This window comes from Thunnus albacares, chromosome 14 (genome assembly GCF_914725855.1).
Source record: "Thunnus albacares chromosome 14, fThuAlb1.1, whole genome shotgun sequence".
Lineage (NCBI taxonomy): Eukaryota > Metazoa > Chordata > Actinopteri > Scombriformes > Scombridae > Thunnus > Thunnus albacares.
In genome coordinates this window covers 23,756,544-23,775,418 of record NC_058119.1, presented here as the reverse complement: position 1 = coordinate 23,775,418, position 18,875 = coordinate 23,756,544, and the positions used below count along the sequence as shown (strand labels likewise).

At 40.8% G+C, this 18,875-nt stretch overlaps 1 protein-coding gene across 9 annotated transcripts in view; it reads left to right on the top strand.

Moving 5' to 3' along the window:
• Positions 1-18,875, top strand: part of LOC122997539 (homeobox protein Meis1) — a 165,933-nt gene that overhangs the window by 18,825 nt on the left and 128,233 nt on the right. For 6 of the 9 annotated variants that reach the window (XM_044373744.1, XM_044373746.1, XM_044373740.1 and 3 more), the window contains exons 2-3: positions 9,567-9,816; positions 16,797-16,878. The gene's annotated coding sequence lies outside the window, so the exon portion shown is untranslated. Of the gene's footprint in view, positions 1-9,566; positions 9,817-10,851; positions 10,914-16,796; positions 16,879-18,875 lie in introns of all 9 variants that reach the window. The other 3 variants (XM_044373743.1, XM_044373742.1, XM_044373745.1) reach the window with 2 other exon arrangements.

The following is an 18,875-nucleotide window of genomic DNA, read 5'->3' as shown; positions in this document are numbered from 1 at the left end:
CAAAGTGTGAAACACTCAGTGTTCGAGGTGGCGGGTCATGTTTCCAGATCGTGAAAGACAACAACCTGTGCTCCTTATCTGTAAGGTCCTTACTCCAAACGGAAAAGATGGCGCTGACCATAATTTTGAATTCTGGGCTTCAAACTGACTCTACTTCAAAACCAATGAGTGATGTCATACCTCGCTACATCCATCCTTATACACAGTCTATGGTATCTACATGTTGAGGCTATAGTGGCAATGGAGTTACCATGTGGAGCCCGCAAGAACTGTGATTGGCTGTTGAAGACAACAATAAGGAAGTTGAAGAAAGACTCAGTCATCTTCTCCTCTTCAATAACAAACACATTACAATGCAAACCTTCTGTTCACCATAATCACCGCTCTGAAGGAATGAATGAAAATAAACACAGATTGCACAGCAGTAGTCTTCTTCAGTTCACTAGTGAGACATGCCGCAATAATGCAACTCCAGTTCTATAAGTATGTGTGTAGCCCACCTTAGCTCTGTATCATAAATTGAATCACAGAATGTAAACACAGTTACCGTGGGGAATATGCTGTAATTAAGACACTATACAGCCAGATCATGTTTCATACATGTGTCTAGGGTTGCGTTAGTGATATCACGGTGGAACCCCTTGCGTCTACTATAAATCCAGCTTTAGTCACTGCAGTCCCCACCTCCAGCTCATATTTATGTGCTTTGATTAGTAAGTGTTATTCACTTCACTTTTTTAATCATACTAGTGTGACTCTAACGGATTTTATTACCACAGACTCCAACTGTGTGCCTCCGCGTCACACATTGACCGAATTTACTTAAAAAAAAACATGGACCTCTAATCCATAAAGCCTGTGTGTCTTGGTAACATCGTATGACCTAAATGTTTATATTCTTACTGTATTTGTTGGTGGGAGGCAACGATCTGTATAGAACAGGCATCGCCCAACCCACTGTAGCGTGACGCTGCAGATGTATTTAGTAGCTTAGTAAGAGGATATTCAATTTATTCATGATCCAAACCACAGGGTTGATGTGTGTGTGTGTGTGTGCGTGCAAGTGCATGGTGAGTGTGGAGTGAACCATGAAATGAAAACACCCTATAACCATTTCACTGCATCTCTCAATTAGGACATCATCTATGCAGAGGGAGCATTCATGAGTGGCTTCTTCTTTATTTACAATTACACACCGCAGTGCAGACAAATGGGGTGCTGAGCTAGAAAAGCTTGTGTGATACACTCTGCAAAAGATCGAGGGAATAGAAAAACACACATGTACTGTATAACTTGCTGCAATATCCTCTGCAACTTGTGGGCTCGAGACTCGTCATGCTTAATAGTTAATATCGACTGCCAGGAAGTCTGGACATATACACCGAACAAATCCCTTACAAAGACAGAACCTCTGGAGCTTTTTCAGCTTAACTGAGCCAATGCAGCATCATTGTGGGACTCATGTCTTATTGAACACTAGTTTCCCACCATCCATTTTGGGTGTCTATCTATAGTTTAAAAAGCAGCCTTCTACAGACTTTTCAACGTAAGGACATTTCAATCTCAAGACTTTAATTTTGAAAACAATCAAATACTGTTATTTATTAAGCTAATGGACGTATGAACTGTATAGTACTAGTGTTAGAATCCAGACAACAAAAATGACTAATTTTGTCTTCACATAAAAATGAGACTGAAAAGAGTTGTTTCAGCAAGTGCCCCAAAATGACACATCAACCCTGTGGTTTGGACAAAGCCCTCTAGTGGCCGACGTAATTATGACAGGAGCAAAGGAGGCTTGTGAGGAGGTTGGGTGGATGGATGGGTCAAGGAAACATCTGACTTTTAGGTGGGACGCAGCTGTTTGTTTCCTGTTTCTAACCTGGCGTCAAAGCTGTTTTTTTAAAAAATCATGACCACGATGTGATTAGAGTTTTTCTTGATTGCTTACACACTATAACTGGGCCTATTAGCTAAACATCCCAAACCATGACGCCATCTACCAAAAGACCGACCCATTTCCCAACAACTTTAAACACTATTCCCCTTGTTTTCACTTGTGCTTATTTAGAAAGCACCAGCATTCAATATCATTAACTCAAGTCATCACAGCTGGAAACCAGTTAACAAACAATTCCCCTGGTGGAAACAAGTCAAATTTGTTCACACACCAATCAGAACCTCAGGATAGATGAAAGGGCTGTAGGTCAGTTCACTTGTTTTGGATCAATGGATCCACAAAGACCTGAGGCAGAATAAATGTGATTTCTTTCTTCATGTATAAACTATTTTTGTCATTGGTTTATATTGGTAATATAAATATTGGTAATATTGGAAATTATTTTACTGTATACTATGCTCTTTATCATTTGAACATTTTTACAGCATATTTAGTTTTTCACTCAATTTCAGTTTATTTTACTACAATACACTGAGGAATTAGAAATTTTGAAAGTTTATACATGTCTTTATATTGTATTCATCATGTAAAGAGGTTGTTCTGGGGGAAAACCATAAGCGCCATTATTTATTGCAGTAACAGGTTTTTTACGGTATTGTTTTGAAATGATCTCACCGGTGTGTAATGGCTATTTTGTCGTGTGTGTGTGTGTGTATTTGAAGGCTTTTGTGTGATGTCTGAAGGCAAAGTTTAGTTTAGATGTAAGATTACATGGTTTTGAGTGCAGAGTTTGGTTTTGACATGGAAGTTTGAAGTTTTTGAAGATGAAGCAATTGAGGAAAAATTGTATTACTGTGACCATGACGATGAAGACCCCCAACCACTATGTTTCCCTAAACCTAATTCTTTACTTTCTTTGTACAAAAAGGACAACAGAATTTTCCCTCAAACCTAGTTAATAGTTAACAGTGCTCAGTAGCATTTTCTGTGGGTTTAGCCAATTGTATATTGAAGTTTAGTGTCCAGTGTATCCCCAAATTTTGAACATTATTAGCTATAAAGTAAGCTTAGCACTGGCTCATACACATGACTATTTGCATCCCAAATTTGTGTCCAGAAGTTCTGGTAGAGAAACTCTGTGAACAGCCTTGTGTATAGAAAAACAGATAGACTCCCAAAAGACAGTTAAACTCAGAACTGTCCAGGGATCAACAAAAGAACTGGTTCCTTCTGGCCCTTCCTCATCCATTAGGTGGTGTGGCAGTGGTGCTGTAAACATCACCAAGTCCAGGTGTTGACGTGCTCCATAAATTCCTGCTAAGAATGTAGAGGTCCATTCAGGCCTCTTTAGAAATGCAGGCCCACTTTATTCCTCTGATATTTTATACATGAAGCAAGCCATTTACAGTCTGATGAGCAAGTCTGGCTTATTAATGATATGGCCGTGCTCTTAGGGTGTAGGGCGCCAAGCAAATACTCATGTAAAATTAAACACGATTTGTTTACATAGCCGTGCAAATCAGACCACTCTGGGGCTTTGTTGCAAAGCCTGATCAGGGCTGCAAGCACCGATTTCAATTAGTTGTGAGACACTTTCTGGAGCTCACACAGGCCGTTTGGAAACAGCAGTTTGAAAAACTCCATTTTAAAAACATTCAAATGCTCTAGAAATGCGATACCTGTTTGAATGTGAGTATTTTTTGGCTTACACGTCTGCTAAAGGATATTCAGCTTGAATGATGTCATAAGTCTAGCAAAGCCCTGACAAGACTAGAAAGCTGAATTATTTAATGATGGCTCCACTTTTGTGGAATTATTTTAAGTATTATAATTGCAGCTGGGTTCGCCTTGGCCTGCTGGAGGAGAGTGGGGCCCTGTGGGGAGCGATCAGCATCAGTCAGTGGTATCAGGTTACTATGAGCACACCAAAATACTCCCTTAATGATGGCCAAATTGAAGGAAAAGCATTGACCTGAGCTGAGACCAAACATGAGACAATATTTCTTTACATGGTGCGGCACGTATAGATGGTCCTCACATGGCCTTGTGAGCCGTAGACAGAAAAACACAAAGCCAGACACCTTTGTCACTGACATAATGGCTTGCAGTTTTCCTCCTAACTGTGTGTTTATTCACCAGTAACTTCACATAGACATATTCTTAGCAAGTAACCTTTATTTGAAGAGACCTTGCATTAATCCGTCTCACATTTAATGTAACTGTTACAAAAATACATCAAAGTATCAGATTAATCATCCGATTCATTAGAATAGTCAGAAGTTCTAGGGTTGGCAAGCAAAAAAAGTGTGAATGTGACTGTATATGGATGTGTGCTTTGATGTTGGCTTGTTGAAAGGAAAGATGGATGTTTTTCAAGTTGTAAAGTTAGCAAGTAAAGTAGAAAGTTGTAAAAGAGACACTTGTGTTATTTTCACGTCTGATGTCGGTCCAGCAAAGTGTCAGAATATGACAACCTGATGCATTAAGTTTCCGACAGGGACAAACTTGACGAGGAATTATATTGTCATCGGGTGCAATAAAGAGTGAATCCAACGTTACATCTGGGTCATTCCTAGCTCATGCTGCTACATGTGAATTTTAAAAAAGCAGCCCAAGTTATGCCAACAAAAGATCTTGCATGTCGCCGCAACCCCGACTCGATTAACCAAACCTGGCTCTGAATCAAGATGAAAACATTCAGTGTTTTTGAAACCGAGGCCGAAACCACCGTGTTTACTTTGCAGAAGTCCCTCTTCTCTGGCCTGATGAGGAGGAATTATTTTTTCCACCAGTCAAACTTCATTCAAGACATGCGGAGGTGACTGTGTTTTTGATTTAGGGGGCAACTATTGAGAAAACAAGCATGTCTGTACTCAGAAGTTTACCAGTTTGATTCCTTAGTTGGTAGAAGTCAATCAGTGATGCTGGAGTGAGGCTTTAACCCCTAGTTGGCCCTCTGGACTGCAGCTCAGTGTGCTTTGGCACTGTGAAGACCACTGTACTCTGGGCAAACTATGTGCACTCCCCCAGGCTGCATTTGTAATTTGTAAAGACCTACCTGATTACAAAAGTGTTAAGAATAGATTCTTCCCGATTCAGGTGCAGAACCTTCTGGTTTGAAGTGAAACTGCTTGTTTCACAAACTTCTGTGATGAGTTTGTCATCCTACTCAAAGATAATTATGCAGTCTGGGGAAATTATGCCTACATTGTGCTCTTGAGGAGATAATTGCAGTGCTGAAACATACAGTATGTATCACATGAGGATCGAGCCTCATTCCACAAATTAAATGCATGAATGTCACTGACAGACTATGTATATTTCCAGTAGTTCTTGTATTACATTGTGTAAGTTCCTCTGTTATGGCATATTTCCCCTGATGATAACAAACGAAAAACAAAATTATTGTGCTAATTGAGCTGTTGTCAAGAGATGAATAATCATGCATGTCAAATTCCTCACGGGAAAACAACAGTCAAAATTAACTTTAAGAGAAAATGTAATTTCCATAATTTTCATTTTTCAATTTTACTTTTTTTTTTCTTCTTCATTTTACTGCACGATAAATAGGCTGCTTAACATTAATGAATTCCTCAACTATGAAATCACACTCCCATCGCAGGTGTGAAAGCAGGTTGTGATTTAGGTTGATGGACGACTAATCAGGAAATCAATTAGGCCTTGACCCAGAAACGGAGACAAAAGAAGAGAATTATTTTCTTCGTTTCTTTCCTCTGGCTCTTTCTTGTCTTGTCTTGGACCCTCTGATGTCTCTGATTGGACAAAGAAAATCCTCTGGGCTTTCAGAGGTTTCTCTTAACAGAGTACATCAGGAAACAACTTATGTTTTATTACTATAAATTGATCTATTTATCAAATGTGACCTGTAGCAAGAATAATATGTACAACTATAATTCTAATATATTACTTCATCTATTCAGATTGCTATTTGATTAATATATAACTAACATAACTGATATTTTTCTTTGATTCAGAAAATTACTTCCACTCTGCGGGTAGTTAACAAATTGCTATTTATGCAATTATGGAAAAAAAAAAGTGAACTTTGTCAGTCAACGTCTGTGGAGGAATCCAATCTGTAAAAATATTATCTTGGGAATCGAGGCTTTCCTTATTCTTCTTTGTTCCTCCGTGATTAACTCCCGCAAATGTCACACTGCATTCGTGAAATTATTCATGATAGTTTTTAATCACATCAACGGCCACTTAATACCTAAATTATGGGATTTTCTTGGGTTATGTGTCCAGGTAGACAACGAGATCAACAGCCACGTCTCTGCCAGGTACCTCAGGCTGTGGAAAAACAGCTGGGTGGGGTGCAGTGATAGAGACTATCCCATATGCACACACACAGACACACTAACTCGTATCAGTCTGACCTCTGGGGGTCAGACATAAAGGCTCGCCTTTTCAGCAGCATCCACTTAGTGTTGAGAAGGAAGACAGACGTATTATCCATGTAGCTTTGTCCATCATATTCACTTTGTATTGACTGATTCAAACAGAACAACTGTGTCTTTATGTGGGCAGAGGAATAAGTCTTGCTAAGATTTCTCTGAAGATTGATAAAAGAGAAGAGAGGGGAGGGGAGTTCAAATGTAGTGTAAACAACGGTTTGTTTCAGCCATGGAAGCCGATTGGTCATAGATGTCGTTCAATCCGTCTGACTTGCCACGCACAGGGGATGGCAGAATCAGTTTCTAGTAAAGCCTGATTGATAATGGATATTTTAGGGCAATACTGATATCTATATTTTAGGGTTTAAAAAAATGGTATATCAGCTAGTACATTTTTGTTTACAACTTTTTCAATAAGAATCCTTTAAATTTGGTTGTGACCAAGATGTGTACTGAGTTTTACAGTTGAAAAATAAGCTTACCTAGTGGCACACTGTTTCATTGCTCTATTGCAAGTCCTTGTTATGTGTCAGCCGAAATACAGTACAGTGCAAAAAGTTTTAGGCACTTTTAGATGTTTAGATTCTTATGTATTATGCAATACCATCAGAAAGGCGTCCAATCGGTCCCAGATTTATTCTACAGCATGACAATGATCTAACATGCAGCCAGAGTCATAAAGAACTATCTTCAGCAACAGGAAGAACAAAGAGTCCTGCAACAGATGGTTTGGCCCCCACAGAGCCCTGATCTCAACATCATGGAGTCTGTCTGGGATTACATGAAGAGACAGAAGCAGCTGAGACGCCGAAATCCACAGCAGAACTGTGGCAACCTCTCCAAGATGCAGGAACAACCGACCTGCCAAGTACCCTGAAAAATTATGTGCAGGTGAACTGAGGAGAACTGCTGCTGTTTTAAAGGCAAAGCTGCCCACAATAAGTATTGATTTGATTCAGGCGTCTTCTGTTTACTGACGTTTGCAGTACCGAACTGAACATTTCAGACGATATATTTTTGCCTGTAATTTTCATTCAGTGTTTTCTGATGTGTCACCTTTATGGATAATATGCGGTTAAGCTTAGACAACTAAAATGACTTGGTTAAGTTTAGGGATAGATTGTAGTCATTGTTAAAAGAAACCAGTGTTGGACGCCCAGTTGCTCCTGGCATGCACTCTACTTCTCCACGCTGAAAAGAGGAAAACTACAGTATGCAGACGTGTCAGTTGGTTACGCTCACTTTGGAGGTGTCAGGTTGTGTGTTTTCCAAACTTTGCCTGGGGGAATTGGCAGTCAATGCAATGCCTGTGTCTTCAGTTGGAGACGTGTGTGGTGTCCCAACTGAGCTGTTATGTGTCAGACAGGTTTTTGATTTTGTAGACGCCTCATGTCAACAGCACTGTAATACACATAATGTGGGTGTTCTGGCAGCTCAGTGGGCTAAGGTGTGTCCAGTGTTAATACAGTACATGTTGCACTTACTCGCTTATTTTTCACAATCTTTCCTGTCACTCTCTACTTTGAAATAATGGTGAATGTGCCAAAAACATTAAACGAAACTTAAACCAGCAGTTGTTGAGGTTATAAAGAGGTTCATTGTTTTCCATTAGTGGACCTCTCATCTTTGGATTTGTAACCTGAATTAATTTTCTTTTGTCTATCTCTGTAAAGACTAAACTGACAAAAGATATGGCGATTACTGAAGGAAGTACTGCTTTGTAAATTTAAATTGTTCCCAAGTGATGAGCGAGCGTCTGGAAAGAAATTATAGCCTATCAAATTTGTATGTTGTGCAAGGATAGACACATTCATTTGACAAATGGGGGAATGCTGTTTGACACATTTTCTACTACTTAAAGACATATTGTAACTAGAATTGAGTGAATTCTAAATTTCACTAACCCTAGCCAAGGGAAACCCTGCTAAATAACTAAAATCACTGCTCTTGCATGCACGCTAAAGTGCATTTGATTAAATTTATTGGAACGTGTTACACTGTCGAGAGTGATTTCTGCTTACACCTGAAAAACAACACGTTCTTCCCACGTTGTATTTTGTCAGACTCTTCAAATATATTATCATTTCCACAGTACAGACAATTCCCTCGGTCCCTGTAAGTAAACCTTCCAAATCCCCAGCTCTCATCCCTATTTTCCTCCCAAAAACGAGCATTAGAAGGATTGCCCTGCTATTGTTGCTCCCCTTGGGAGCAAATCTATTTCTGCAGAGATGGAAATTGTCGGTCCCCACAAAGCTGCTGACACACTCTCAATGGAGGTGTCAATTCTCGAGGCCTCGCCATTGTGGACTGGATAATTTAATTGGAGAGGCACGACGGTGTGTCCCCGGTCGGGGCATTCAAATGTTGTATCACCGCCTGTCCCAGTGCTGGCTCCTCTCCTGCTGCGGAGATTCAAGATTCATCTCCCCCTGCTCCCCTTCTCCTAGATCTCTCCCCCTCCTCCCCATGCAGGTTGGTGGAAGGGGGGGGGGATGCAAAGCAGGCCCAGGCCCCTGAGAGGGCCCATTGTTGGGGGGGTGGGGGTGCAGCCTTGTGGCCTCAAAGTCTCAGAGCGGCTGTTCTAGAGAGGTACAGGGGAGGAGGCCAAACCTGCACCGCCATTACCTGGGAGTCGTCTTGGGGGCAGGCGCAAAATTAGTCAGCAGATAATGAAGCTGTCTTTGATTGCAGGGGAGAATGAGGGTTGGATGGGGGGGGACGGAGTCTCCTGTACAGGGGGCCTCCACAGGGCATGAGAAGCATGTCTTTGGAGGAGCGCCTGCTGTCAACGGATGCTCTGTTTCTCCAAGATCCTTGCATAGTTTAGGGTTGAAAGATGCACAAGGGTTGGAGAGGAGCGCAGCCGAACACATTCCTTTGTCCGGCTGCTGCAGGTGAACGGGGTTCAGAGACAAGTGGTTAAACAGACACCGGCAGACAAACGCTCACAAATCTATAATAATATATGAACCCACAAAGACTTAAACCAATAAATAACTTTGCGCTTTCAGCTTTATTTCGGACTCTGACATTAGAAAAAAACATTTTTGACATCAACGATAATGTCATAGTTCGAGCTTTTACTTTTCTTTTATTAACACTCAACACTCACACACATTATTGTGAAACATACGAGTGCTTTTTTTGGATCACTACATGAACTGTGCTGATTGTCTTCACCAGTTTTCATCTTTATCTATTCTTTGCGTGCGTGGGTCAAAGTGTGTGTTTGTCTCGCTGCACAGTTGTCACGACAACCTGCGCGCCTGGCTCATGGCTGCCCTCCAAGCCCAGACAAAGCTGTCGTCGAATGAACCAGGCGTGTGTCCACCGGACCTGAGGGGTGCCGCCACCGCTAACAAAACACACAAAGACCCTCGTCCCTGGCACTGGCCGTCACCCCGTCTACCCGCTATCCTGCCCCTCCCACACACCGCTGCCTGCTGCTTTGTGCCTGATCCAAGAAGAGGAAGTTCCTCTCATCTCCTTTTCAAGGTAGCCCTGACACACATGCCCCTCTTTCACACAGGCAGAGTCGAATGAGTAGACACACACACACACACACACACACACACACATGCACAAAACAGAAAGATCGGAAATGGACACACTCTTCAAGCTAAGACTGTTCATAAGTTGGTTTTCATTGGAAAGACACACCCAGACATTTTTCTCACACACTGGAAAACATGCAAATACACTCACATTTTTCGGTTTTCCAGGCAAGCTTCACGCTGACATTGTGCAACTTTGGAATAGACATGCACTATTTTTTGCATCACAACAGGAGAGTCATCCCTACCGAGTGAACTTTCGTCTAATTTTAAAACACACAAAGGCAGTTTTTTTTTGCTTCTCTACTGTCTCCACTACACACTATGCAAAAACCCATCAAAAAATGACTGAATGAATGATTAAAATGACCAAAAGTGATGCCAAGATGAGACTCTCGTGACTCTTGGTAGTGTCTTGGAAGCCTTCATTTTATATATAGACTATTCTGACAAAAAAAGCTCTCTCCAAGCCCAAGCGAAGACTACCCAGATGACATCACCGGCGTTGTTTTCTCAGACTTGACACAGCTCCTTCAGAGCCACATTATACACCTGTTTTCACAGGCTGACTCAGTGATTATGACTAGTAAACTGATCTTGATGTGTAGAATCGGGGCAGTAAAATACAGATTCCTCACTCACATCAATAGGACTTACAAGTGCAGAAACTGTTCCACATCCAGGGACACACTAGATCTGTCAAGTGAGCTGCATTTAAAATGTAAAGAGTGTAGACAGGCTGTGTCAAGTGGTGAGTATATGTTCTTTGGTATGTCAGTCACTCTATAGTATGAGATGTGACACTGAGCCTGTGCATTTGTCACAACAGTGCCATGTCAGCTCATATGCATACCTGTATGTAACTCAGGATGACAGATCATTCAGGACTCTGTGTCGAGCCAACTTCTGTTGTGACCACTCAGGCAGAGGAAAACCAAAGAAAAGTGTGAATCTCAAGTGAGGTTTTCTTTTTTAGAGCTGCTGCTTCTTTTCCCCCCTCACGCTGCTGCTTTCTTTGATGTAAAGATGGTTTGTCAGGTCAGTGAAATACCTTAAAAGGAAGTATAATTAGTCTGAAATTACAACTGATAAAAGGAAAAAAGACACCCTATTAGTGCTCCAGGTGCTATTTTGTGTTGAAGCATTATAGATAATGTTTATTTTTAATTTAATTGTTATGTAATTGGTATTTCGATTGGGCTGATAAAGGGTAGAAAGGTTTAAAGACACTGAAGAATTTCACAGCTGGGATATATGTTTCAGAGTTGTCGTCATCTGACATCGTCACCACTGATGTTTAGACGGTGTCTTCTGTCTGTTTTCCATTTTCTTTTGTTGTCTTCTGAAAATACAATGTTAGAATTGACTCAAAAAAATTTCCAAAACAACCTTTGACGGACAGCAACACACACAACGTCAAAAGTGTGCTTGTTCATTGATGAATCAGTTTAAATACAATCCAGTTTTAGATAGCTGAATAGTTTTCTCCAATCGTATTCTGTTGTTACGTCATACTTAATATAATAATGTGATGCCAGGACTCTTAAGTTTGATCAATTATTCATTACATTAAGATAGCTACATCAAACAAAAACTTTTTCTCAATCTGTTTCTTACTATGAGTGGAGCGATAGCATCATACATGAGCACATTATTATTATTACTGCCAAAGTTAGAATAGTTGTGGTTTATGCACATGAGGGATTTCTGTGTTTCTGTTTTCCTCTGTGCTCCTCTCACTGGTTTGAAGTGGGTTGGGCTCAGTTGGAAAAAGGGCACGTAACGTACTTTCTGTGCACCAGTCAGGATTTAGCAACATTTGAAACTTGATGACAGTTGGTGGGTTGTTTGGTTGCTGTCAGTCAAATCTAATTAAACCACACCCACACAGTCCTGATGAAGTAGATTAGTTTTTTTTAAGTTAAACTCTCAGTATATTATACCTAAGGGTGTTTTTTAACATTGATTGTTGCTTATTTGAATCATGAATATTTAATGTTGCAATGAATTATTTAAATGGTAAATGGATTGCACTTATATAGCACCTTTCTAGTCTTCCGACCACTCAAAGTGCTTTACAGTACATGTCAACATTCACCCGTTCACACACACATTCATACTCCGATGTCAGAGGCTGCCATGCAAGGTGTCAACCTGCTAATCAAGATCTAATCTAATGCACACTCACACACCACTGGTGCAGCCATCGGGAGCAATTTGCGGTTCAGCATCTTGCCCAAAGACATTTCGACACGTGGACTGAAGGAGCTGGGGATCGAACCGCCGATATTCCGATTAGCGGACGACCTGCTCTACCTCCTGAGCCACAGCTGCCCCTTTAAGACTTGAAACCAAGTTTTTAGGGGATTTAAGGGTTGCAGGATGTGTGGTGTCATTCATAAATCAATTCATTAATCAGTTTGGTCGGCTAAAAACGGAAGACGCCAGACAATCACCAAAATTCAAGGCTGACCTTCATCTTCTTAGTGAAGTCAGTTCCTGCAGCAAAGCAGCAGTAAAGTTTATACAGCAATAACAACATAAGACCAGACTTAAACTGAGATCTCTATAATGAAGGTTATCCAATAATTATCTCACCAATGATGTCATGAAGGTGGATGAAAGGGAGAGAAATACAGTTTGGACTCAGAACAGGGCCTCCAACCTCTTAATGAATATGACCTCTGAGTCCTTCCCACAATTCCCTGGGCTCTCATTCCCCCCCCTCTCCAAAAAAAACCTACAGTGTTTAATGATTCCAAGGACTCTGGGGTGAGCTCCAACTCTAATCAATGAACCCCATCTACGGGGAGCCAGTATCCCTGGTGACGCTGTTGCCAAGACAGTCGCGCTTGGCAACCCAGGTTCACCATGGTGATGAGTTCCCGTTAGGATCGTTTTTTTTTTTTTTTTTCCCCTCCCTCGATGTGGAGCGTCTGGCTGAACTGGCAAGAAAAGAGTCATTATGTAAAGTTTTCTCCCCCTCATTCACCATGTCTGCTCTTTTTATGGCGAGAACAACAAAGTTTAAATATGTAACTTGTTTGTTTGGAAATTTTATATTTAGTTTATTGCTTTGGCAGTAGTGATGACATAAACTGAAAAACAAAAGTGAGAGAAAGGGCAGTATGAGATGGGATGACCAGGAAGGAAAGTGATAGAGTTTCAGTATCATTTCACCTTTATAGTGAGTGAAAGGTCGCAACAAAGCAGCATTTTCTTTAGGAAAATTGCCCAGTGATCCCATCTGCTAAATTACTAGTAGAGGTGAGGAAGAATTTTAAAAATGAAGATGTCTTTCAGAGTCTGAGTAGTGGTGTCACTGGGAAAAAGCCTCTCTGGATTCTAGTTTATTTTTTGTTTTCTCTGTCTCACATTTCCATCCTTCTTTTTTTTTCTCAATTTTGGCACAATTGCTAAATATGTTTTGTTTTTTCCCCCAAAAGGCCCCATGATTTTGACAGCTTTGGTGCAAGCATTTGTCTAAGTTCAAAGACAGTTTCATGTACTCGCACGCTGGTGTCTGACAGAGGAGTTCCCTTCTGCTTTGTCGTTTTAAAGGACTAGAAGCCCCCCTAAGAAAGGTTTAGAAAATGGAGGGAAGAGCATTTTGCACTGCTCTTCTCATTGATGAAATGTTTCCTCTTCCTCTTCAATTATTCAGGCCGTTTTCATTGGAGAACTCCCAGTGGCACCCGGTGAGATTTGCATCCTGATTTATTTGTCATATATCCTTTATATCTCTAAATTCTTTATACCTCTCCAGTGGCCCCATGCATCTTTCATGGGTTCCTCGGCAGTGTTTGCAGGCCAGATCCAAACACATTTTACACGTCACGCTGCAGCTGCGACTCGCCTATTCCACCTTGGGTGTGTAGAGTGAATGAAAATTTTATTGTCTAGTGTCGTTAATTTTTTTTTTTTCTCCTCATACCACCAAGTTTTTGGCGTTGTCAGTGTCATGAGTCGCCACCTCACAGGCTGTTTTTCTACACAGATACACACACTCTCTCTTTCTCTCTTTCTCTCTCTCTCTGTATCCTTCCTTCTTCTGGTTTGTGTTGAACTTTGAAAATTGCAAGAGAAGCATCTCTCTGACCTGGAAAGGCTGTTTTGTTGAGGATGAGTGACTGACACAATTAGGTGAATATGGAAATGATGTGTTGGTGCTACCCACAGGGCAAGTCAAGACAAATTTATTTATGAAGCACTTTTAACAAAACAAGTTCATCAGGCAGAGAGTTTTGAGAAAGTAAAAACTTCAATAGCAAAAATAAAAGAACCGTCATATTGGCGGTTGTTTGAATTGTGGCGGTGGTGACCTCTGACTCTTTGTGATTCACTTTTTTAAGGAGGGCATTGTTGTCAAAGAAATTGTATCAACATCCTCCCTACTTTTTTTTTTTTAGCAAGACTATTTCCCTGTTTATTTATGCTATTGACAGACAATGGCAAAAAGCCCTGAAGGAGATAAGTTTGTGACACGCTTAAATGTGACAATGCTTTGAACTGGCGTCACACAGACTTTACCCCCACACCACGGAGCATAGGGATAAAGATAAACATGTTTGTAATGGTGTAAATTTAATTCTCCATTTGGCATTGCAGTTACTCTCACCCACGCAGGATGGCATAAGGGAAAAGCATTCCCAACTGATTAATTCCCCAACAATTATTCCCCTATCTCCCTCTGTCTGTCTGTGTTGACATGTTGCCACTCCGAGCCGTTCCGCTGATTTTTATTTCCCCAACACGAGCACAAGCTAAAGCGTCGCATATGCGGTGCACAATGTGGGGAAATACTTCGGCCTTTTTCCCCCGGATTCGAGCGCGTGGAGACAGATTGCGATGCTGGAATGTGCCACCGAGCCTTACAATCTCCATCTGCTTGGGCAAGCCGCGGATGAGCAGGGGAATGACGGAGGGATGGAGAGACAGAGAGAGAGAGAGAGAGAGAGAGAGAGAGGAAAGGGGGCAGAATGATGGAGTGGCTATTAAATATACAGCAGGCAGCGAAGAACATGCAGGGTGTTGTTGGGAGGCTCTTGCATTATGGTGGCGCATCAGTGCTCCATCTCTTCATTTCTCCTTTTCCTTCTATTTTAGTACTGTAGCTTCTCAGCGATGTCTTGTGTGTTTTTTTTCCCATCTTTCTTTTCCTGACTTTCTTTCTATTTTTCCTGCACTGTTTCCTCCTACTAGCCATTTTTCTTTTCTCCTTTATTCATGCTATCTTTCCTCTCTTTCCAGCTGTCTTTCTGTCTTTTCCTTTCAACCTCTTCATCCCTCAACTTTTATACTTTTTTACTTTTTTCCCCTTTATCATTTGTCTTTCTTTTCCTTCCTAGCTCTCCTTGCTTTATTTTCCCCTTTGTCTTGTCCTTTCTTTCTTCTATCTGTCTGGTTATTTCTTCCAACAAACTTTCCTTTTTCCTTCCATCATCCTTGCTGTATCTTTCTTTCCTTTCTTTCAGCTATCTCCCTTGCTATTCATATCTACTTCCTTTCTGCTCTTTCTTGTGCTGCTCATTGGGATGTAAGACAACCTATGTAGCATAAATCAGACATTAATCCCACCACAGGGTTTAAATGGAGATGTTTTATTAGAATCAGTCCTCAAGTCCTCGGCAGTGGGTGGCGGGAAGCAGTTGATGTGAATTGAGTTGAGGCTAACCTCGATGTTAATTCAACCTTTTATGGAACGCTCTCGTGGTGGCGGGTACGGGCGCCGTCTCGGGCTTCATGACAGCTCGCTAACGCAGCTCCACCGAGGTGTCTCTGCCACATTTTCTCCCCGTTTGCCATCTAATTCACACGTCCCCGAAGTACACTTCTAAAAAATTGGATGGTAAAACATTGTGAAAACATCCTCGGATGACAGACGTACCATGGCGAGGGATGGGTGGGGCGAGCGAGAGGGTATGTGGGTCATGTATCTGTGTCCAGATCAGTTGGCAGATTTTTTTTTCTCTCTCTCTCTCCCTCTCTCTCTCTCTCTCTTTCTTTTTCATTCCGGCAGATTTCTTCATCAGGTTGGAGGGAAGGCGGCCTTCTGTCACGAAACACTGTGTGTGCTGTGTGTGGGGGGGGGTGGAGTTAGGGTGGGAGGAGGTGGGTGGGTTAGGGGAGGGGAGGGGGGGCAGTGAAGGAGCCTGACTGGAAAACCGTGTTCAGCTATTTTTAATTCATGGGATACCACCTGGCTAATGGTGTTTCTGGATCCGCCAGCTCCCCGCAAGCCCAGAACAGAACTTGTTTCAAATAATCAGGCCTCCGCCAAATACACTGAAATTATTCATGCGGCCTGCATTACGAGCCGTTGATCATAATATTCGAATATTAAAACAGTTCGGAAATGTCAGGTAGCATTAGGATGCATTGATGGCAACCCAAACAGCTTATATAAGTCATATGGGAAAGTAAGGCAGAGTTCATCTTCTTCCTTTAGGATTTTGTTAAATATTCTATAGTAAAATGAATGGAGTGAAGAAAAAACAAATACATTTTTATACAATACTTAACACACACACATAAACACACAAATATCAATAATAATGCTACAAATTACTTGATGTAAACATGAAATGTACAAGACAGACAGAACTTTTCTTTTGTCAAACATTAAGAGGCTCTGCAGTCACATGGGTCCCATTAAAAACATATTGCTTTATCTAAAATTTTCCCTCAGTGGGTCGTAACAACATTGTGATGTCAACATTACGGGAAATGTTAACATAGTCATGCTGAACTTACAGTAACCAGCAGGCCACTGATGTTATCCTCCCCATTGATTTCCTCTGTGGCCCTAAGTACTGACGGCTTCAGCTTAAGATAGCACGAGACCATAAAAGGCAGATTGACCAAACACAACATCATATGATTATATGAAATATTGATAAGAGTGGTCTCCTCTCCCATCAGGCCTTATGGACAAATAAATGGACAACTGACCGGCCCTGGCTGGACTCTAGCAGCTTGTGTAATGCACCAAGGAGCATAAGAGGTAAACACAGTGGAAAATACAGCTGAGTTTCAAGGCTGAAAGCTTGTCTGGTGCGGATCATTCTGATATATTCTCCCTTAGTATCCAAAATTTATTTTAGATAATAATACATATTTATTTAAATGCTGTTCTCACTGTGCTAAGAACCAACATAAGCTGACAGGCTCCATTCTCACACCATAATAATATTATAATAATATCTCACTTATGAAAAAGTTTTTCTTAGCTTCCCAGTGTGTTAAAATAAAAACAGATTAGGTCTCAAATATATTATATAACAAGTGTTAAATGTCTATTTAAGACTGAATCAAATATAAATTGCTGGATTTATTTGCCAGGCCAAGTTGACTTTTCTCTGAGTGGATGTAATTATACTGAATTGAAAAAGTAACTAGAATAAAAGAATAAAAGTATGGTTTAGACATGCTCTATGTGAAAAAGCGCCCTGAGATAACTTCTGTTGTGATTAGGCGCTATATAAATGACATTGACTTGACTCGACTTAAAAATAGGAAGATGGGTAGATAGACAGATAAGCCACTTAAAGATCCTCTTTTTATATCATACATTTCTTGCCTAATCGAATTACATGCTTCCTTTTCTCTAAGCAGTTGTTGTCCTGCCACACAAATCAAAACAAGCAGCAACAGAATTCATTAACACTGAACACAACTCATGTTTCGGACAGCTGGATGAGGGAGATGAGATAATGGGGTTTGTAATTATCAGAGAAAAAAATATGAGTTGTTATCAAAGCAGCAGGGCAGCACATCAAAATGCACACACACACACACACACACACACACACACACACACACACACACACACACAGATAAAATGATGGACACTCACATTAACAGCCCCTTTTGGTATTTTGTCCAAACTTCCTTCAATATTTTTTTGCTCAGTTAAGAGACACTGATATACACTACTCAACAAAGATGTCTTATCAGAGATGTTTATCTTGATTTATGCTACAAAGGGTGTAAAATCAGAGTAATGAAAGATAAAGTTATCTGTCTAAGCGATGTTACGTCTGTCAAAGCAATTATCACAGCTGTTATCTAGTTTATCAGAAGCTACTGCAGTTACAGTAAATAGAGTACCGGGCGAGTGTCGCATTACCGCAAAACATCAGCTTTTCATTTACAAAGTGATTCCAGATTGATAGCCTTTCATTACAAAATTTGGATGGATTTTGAATAGATTTCTCAAACCCATAAGGACATGAAACTTACTCAGGCTAGAAAGGAGCGTGTCAGTCTCAACTTCAAGTAAAAAACAGCTACATTTTCTTTCGTTGACATCAACAGCAAAGAATATTTCAACTTGCCAAAGAGCGTGATTCATTAGCTGCACACAGCTCAAACGACAGATAGGGGGAAAAGCAGTTTTTAACAAGCCTTTAGTTGTTGAAGGGAATAAGTGTAAGCATTCTTCCATCAGCTGCACACACATTCCTCTGATGAGACGATAGCGGCTAAGACGTTTATGCAAAGATGCAACCTCACGCTTTCAACTTTCCCAGTCACATGGACGACAACTTTGATGCCATATTAGATGTGAAGCAACAAACTTGATACGGGTATTTACCAACAAAGCCTTATTCTCACTTGTGGGTGGTGCAGAGTAAGAGGATTAGTTTTTTTTTCTTTTGCTGTCAGGGTTTAGGGAAAATACAACTTTTTAAATTTAATTGTTGTTCCGTTGTCTTAAACACAAGAATTTGGGTTCATGCTGTACGGACTGAATGCTACCAATATTAGGAAAGAGCAACTTTGATGGTTTATACGGTGTAAATGCATAAACACTCAATTTCTACCTCTTACTTCTACTGTACCTCATTCAGTAAGTTATCCACTGCGACGGCTGATATATATTTTAGTGCTGCATTGATGCACGTGATGACTGCATTTTCTCTCACTGTCGGCTGCAAGATGCTAACTCTTCCTGCTCTTTCAAGCTACATGCTCAGTTGTTTTCTGACTGCTCCAAAG